Source organism: Polistes canadensis, unplaced genomic scaffold, assembly GCF_001313835.1.
Source record: "Polistes canadensis isolate GaletaPanama2010 unplaced genomic scaffold, ASM131383v1 scaffold_73, whole genome shotgun sequence".
NCBI classification, from domain to species: domain Eukaryota; kingdom Metazoa; phylum Arthropoda; class Insecta; order Hymenoptera; family Vespidae; genus Polistes; species Polistes canadensis.
The window spans coordinates 174,419-180,418 of record NW_014569620.1 but is presented as its reverse complement, the minus strand read 5'-3'; the positions used below and the strand labels follow the sequence as shown (position 1 = coordinate 180,418).

General features: G+C 31.7%; 1 protein-coding gene across 11 annotated transcripts in view; it reads left to right on the top strand.

Annotated features, from left to right (window-relative positions):
* Window positions 1–6,000, top strand: part of LOC106786409 (flocculation protein FLO11-like) — a 128,976-nt gene that overhangs the window by 47,938 nt on the left and 75,038 nt on the right. For 7 of the 11 annotated variants that reach the window (XM_014747767.1, XM_014747766.1, XM_014747774.1 and 4 more), the window contains one exon: window positions 4,142–5,338. The gene's annotated coding sequence lies outside the window, so the exon portion shown is untranslated. Of the gene's footprint in view, window positions 1–226; window positions 476–4,141; window positions 5,339–6,000 lie in introns of those variants that run through there. The other 4 variants (XM_014747769.1, XM_014747764.1, XM_014747771.1 and 1 more) reach the window with 2 other exon arrangements.

Here is a 6,000-nt window from a genome sequence, read left to right as displayed (position 1 = left end):
ATATATATATATATATATATATGAAGTTGATATATAGAGACAAAGTCGTGTATGCAGGGCACGAATGTAAAAGCAGAACTTTTTCCGTATAAACGGACTAACGAGTTTCGTGTAATGACGACTTCTCCGAAAGATAATGAGAAAAAAAGAGAAAGACAGAAAGACATACAGAAAGAAAGAAAGACAGAAAGAAAGAGAGAGAGAGAGAGAGTGAGAGAGAGAATGAGGAGAAAGGAAAAAGGATCGATGGGCGGAAGTCGAACGAAGAATACTCTTCTGTTATACTGATTAAAGGAAGTTCAGCTTCGATCGGTCTCTGATAATACAACGTGGATGATATACTCTTTCATCGATTAAACACAATACACCAAGCTCAAGTTAATAATAGTGTGCATAAGTTTTATCTGTGTATGTATAACACACGTGACTTCGCGTAAACTCGTGAAAAGAGGAAAAAAGCAGCATGAAATATGAGGTATACTTTAAATCGAATTCTTTACAATTTTTCATACGTTTTTAGTATTAACAACACAACTATATAAGATAAGTTATTTTGTAATTGTTTCTTTTTAATTTTTCTTTTTTTTTTGTTTTTTTCATAAAAAAAATATGATCTCGTGCACGATTCTCAAAGAAATATATTCTTTACAAAATTGTCTATATACTTACACATGATAAATATAGATGTCTAAGCGGTAGAGAACATAATCGATAGACGGCTATTATACTTTCATCGAATTCCTATTAATCAAAGACAAAAGCGTCCCCAGGAATATGTTAGAACGAATCAGGGGTGATGAAAAATAAAATATCATTAATTTGTCTGATGAAATAAGAAACGAATATAAGTATATATAATAAAATATAATAACCATTACTAAAAAATAAGATTCTCAATGCTATCTCTATCTAATGACCTGGTAAAGGGGAACAAGGTTTTGTTGATAGGTAAATTATATTATACGTCTATGCTAGGGGTTGTACTGAATCTAATGCATACCTGAAATATCTTCTATAGAACACAGCAATCACTACAACGTAACTGTGACATTTGTCATAACTTTAAACATTTATATTACAAACATATTAAATGACTATATATTTCAAAAAAGTTTTTATAATAATATATTGATCCTATTTATCACATCGTACAAATTTATAATATTTCATTTTTTATCACCCAGTAGAAAGGATAGTGACCCTTTTCTCTGATGTTGATATTCGAAGAATATAGTCAACTAGAGACACACATACATATGTATGTATATATTTACACAAAACAAAGGATTGACCAATGCTCTAATTGGCAGACGTCAGTCATAATTTGTCGGTTTCGTTGCCCCTGTCGTCTCGTTGATGAGGTTTACGAGCTATATATTCCATCTCTCTTTCTCTCTCTCTCTCTCTCTTTCTCTCTCTCTCTGTCTCTCTCTTTCTGTGTTCTAGAACTTCGATATGAAATAGCTGCAAGCTCAGTGAATTTAGATTCGTACGCGACACTTCGGTGACAAGGAAGACTATGTCTTCGTGATCCGTGAAATTAACTCATAACTACCATCATAAACACTATTGCACAATCATTTGCAATTACAAAGTTCGTTGCAACATCTATTTCTCGCTAAAACAACTTAACAAGTTTAGAAACGACATTTTTTTTTAGAATACATTACGAGAAAATATACAATCTTTGTTTTGCATTTTTCTAAACATTTTTTTTCTTACTCCCCTACGAAAAAAATATTAATTTTTTTAAATCGAATTCTTTTCTTTACTTTATGAAATTATTTTATATATCTTTTGTTTTATTAGTACTTGAAAAAAATATATATTAAAGTAGTAGTAATTTACAACTAGAAATTTGTTGAATTTTATACAGGATATCCTTATGAATATATTTCAAGTAAGAAATATTTTTATATAATAAAATATACAAGTAGGACATGAAAATCCTTAATAATGTTAAACATAAGAGATTATTTTTTTATTTTCTGCCTTTCTACATTTCTCTCTCTCTCTCTCTCTCTCTCTCTCTCTCTCTTTTTCTCTCTCACATTTCATCTTCATCCTTCCTTATCAGATTTCATCTGCTATTCTTATTTTTGTTGTAGTAATAAAGAAAGCTTTCATTTAAAATTCATGGGTAGGATGTTTTCTTTGTTTCCCGTTAATAAATAAATCGTGTTTCCTCTCTACTCAGAATTTTTAATCATCGTCACAAGGAAAGATAAGCCTGGGGAAAGAGAAAAGGAGAGAGAGAATAGATATTTTTTTTCATTTTAAAAGTAGACACGATATAAAGCTTAGGACGGGTTTTATGACTTGGATTTCATTTATTTATTTAGATTACGTGTAACACTTGAATAGCAGTAATATTAATAATTCTAAGTGGTTTAAGTTAAAAGAACCAGATATTTGAACAACAAAATATAATCGTCACATTATAATTCTTTTAATACTTATATTAATAAAGTGTATAAGAAAAAAAAGGATGAATAAAAAGAAATAAAAAGTGAATAAAAATTTATTTTTTTCGCATAAATTCTATAAGAATTTTTTTTATTACAAATGCAAATTTAACGGATCAAAGCTTAATAATTCTCTACTCTTAATAATCTTTAACTTTTATTTATTCAAAGGGGTTAATACGCAAATATTTAGGATTATGGTATAAATCTATAAAGCAAGGATTGAAACGATTTCCGAAAATAATATTCAAACTGTTTGGTACAAGATATTTGGTAATTAACGTTACAGTTCAAAGAATGTAATAATTTATGATATAAAATTAGTCGAAAATATGAAATATATTTTTGGAATACGAAGTTCAGTTTACAAAATAATGGATTACGTGCTTGATTATGTTTTGACTTAACAGATTTCATTGAAAATTATTATTTCGATTCTGGTCCGTATTTATTGTACTGAATAATTAAAAATAAAAAAGAGAATATTGATTTATTATAAATATTATTATTAGAAAAATAGTTAGTTACTGAATTTATCCTGTATCATGTCGGTTCGATATACTTATTATTTTTGATACTATATCGATCGTGTTTCGACTCTATTCAGTTATATAACTGACGTAATATTGATTTTTAAGAACTAAAACCAATATAGATAACAATCTTTATATTCATAAACAGTTTTAAAAAATCGTCTACTAATTGTAAGTTCGAATTACAACGCGTCGTCAAATAATTTCTACTAATTGTCATAAATATAAATAATATATACGTATAAATATATATATATATATATATATATATATAAACAAATTAATATATTGCATTCTGTACGAAATATAAAATTAACAAAAAAAAAACATTATTCTAACGATGTTGTTAAAAAAAAAAAAATAAACGTATCTTTTCTATCGAATAATCGAAAAAATCCTTAACACATTGCGTACAAATTACGTGAATTCTCATACATAGTAAATAAAAATAGTTTAGTCAATAAAAAAAAAAGAAAAGAAAGTCATCCGTTACATCGTATTAAATTTTTTGGGCACATTTCAACAAAACTATACGAATTTCAGAAGTACATTAAGCAAACGGTACCTATGCAATATTTTAATTATTAATTTTTGACGTTTCATACCAATAATAGAAACCTCGGAATCGAGAAGAAGTAGTCGTCGTCGTCGTCGTCGTCGTCGTCGTCGTAATAAACGAAAATGAAAGGAGATTATTTACTCAATGTTATTTCTCACAAGTCCAACGAAACTTTGATAACGCGAGAGTCGATATTATAATTATAACGACGACGTCCGGTCGAGCATCTTTCCGTTGTCGTTCCTTTTATCGGTCCCTCGACGGCCTTTGTAACAAGCTTACAAGCCAGATCGACCGCATCGGCTGAATTCTCTTAAGGGGGTTGACAAGTTAACTTTAGAAAGTTGCGTCGACAAGATGGATAGCAAGCTATCTAAAAAGAGAAAGAAAGAGAAAGAGAGAAAGAGAGAGAGAGAGAGAGGGAAAGAAAGAGAGTAAATAAAAAAGAAAAAGAGATAGGGGGGTGAGGGGTGGTGGTGGGTGATGGCGAGGGGGAGGGTTCGGGAGGGTAGGGGGGAACCAACGAAGGAATCTCAGGCACGTCGATACAATTTCCTCACGACGGATCCTGCTTTCTGTTTCAGAAGCTTGCGAACCCGCTCGATAGCCTGTCTTCGATGTCGAATTAAAAGAAAATAATAAGAAGGAGTTAAAGAAAAACTATATATATATATGAGAAATAAATTGAAAATATAAAAATATGATATTACGAAATCAAACGGAGATACGAACGATTTGGAAATAAGAATCGAGAGAAGGAGAGAGGATTTTTTTGTTTGTTTTTCGCGTGAAACCGATCGAAGGAGGAACGAACTAACGAAGGAAGGGGCGGGAGGGGGGAAAGAAAAAAAGAAAAAGACGGGGAATAACTTAAAAAAAAAAAAAAAGAAAAAACGGGAAAATACTTAACCTAAATCGTTCATAATCGCCAAAAGCACTTTAATCTTCGTTCCGGGATTCACGGTGGCGGTCTCGACGGCGGTGGTACCTCGTAGAAGTGAAATAATTGAATAAGCCGGAGGCAGAAACTAAGAGGAAGGGAGGAAAAAGGATAGAAAGAAAGAAAGTGAGAAAGAGAGAGAGTGAGAGAGAGAGAGGGATAGAAAGGGAAAGAAGAGTGCCTTTCGTTAGACGAAATTTATAATAATTCCATCGGCACCCAGGGCATTGTAAAAGGGCTGATAAGGTCCCCTTCCTTTTGACTAAGAGGAAGGACCTTCGTCGTTCTTTAGTCCTTTAAAGGAGAAGAGCACAGTGAAATAGATAAGAACGTTAAGAAGGCAAGAAAGAGGAAAAGTCATACTGTTCCAACTTCAACGAGAGGAGAATAATAATTATAATAAAAGAGAAAACGAAGAGAAAAAGATCTAAGTCGAAGAAGAAAGAGAGAGAAAGAGAAAGAGAGTAAGTAAGAGAAAAAAAGAGAGAGAAAGAAAGAAAGGGTAAATGTTATCGAGATCAGACATAGTCTTGGAACGTTCGAGTTCACGTCGAGCGTGAAATGGTCCTCGTGAAGAGTCGTCACAAGGGTGAAATCACTCGGGTCAGGGACATCCAGTTGGAAAAAGGAAATCGTCGAGGCTGCTGCCATTGCGAGAGGAGAGTTTTGAAACCGTCGTTGGCATTGGCGAAGGCGAAACCGAGAGAAGGAGAATAAATAAAAGAGCCTCGTGACGGAGGGACTTCGTACGGCCCTGGCGCGGCTGCGGCACTGCGCCCCCACGGGGGGCTCTCTGCCAAATACTCCGAATCTACCCTCTACCCCCGAACATAAGGTTCACGTGAGTAACTTTACTACGTTCGATACTTTAGTCGAAATATACGATGGAAAGATACTTTTCTTTTTTATCCAAAAAAATCTTTCCCACCTATTTTCTCTTTTACCTTTTCGTGTTGATTCTATTCTTTACATTCTCATTTCTTTTTTCTTCTCTACAATTTCTTCTACATTTTCTCCCCCATTTTTTATACATACTTTTTTTTTCTTCCCTATCAATCACGTGATCGCTCACTGATTATTTTTGTTGTTTATCTTTTAACACAATGTTTTAATATAAAATACAACAAAAATAATTTAATTGAATCTAAACTTATTGGTGATGCTAGTTTATTATATTTTATGATGTATTTATTTATGATTTATGTGAACGTTGATCGAAGAATGGTGACCCACGAGAAATATGCACTTTGTTAATTTTATTTGATTCTATTTAATAATATTTCATATAAACATTTTAATTACTTTTTTTTATGAACTCAAATATTTGTCAAGACCGGTTATAATTGTGTAGTATATGTATGTGCCATGAAAATAACTAACTAACCCATGATTTAAGTTTAAGGAATGAGTTTCTTTTTTTTTATAGCAATTTTAGTTTCTCTCTATTTTTTTAAATTTATTATTCTCGCAATGATTTCAACAATATCATTTATTAAATAACTA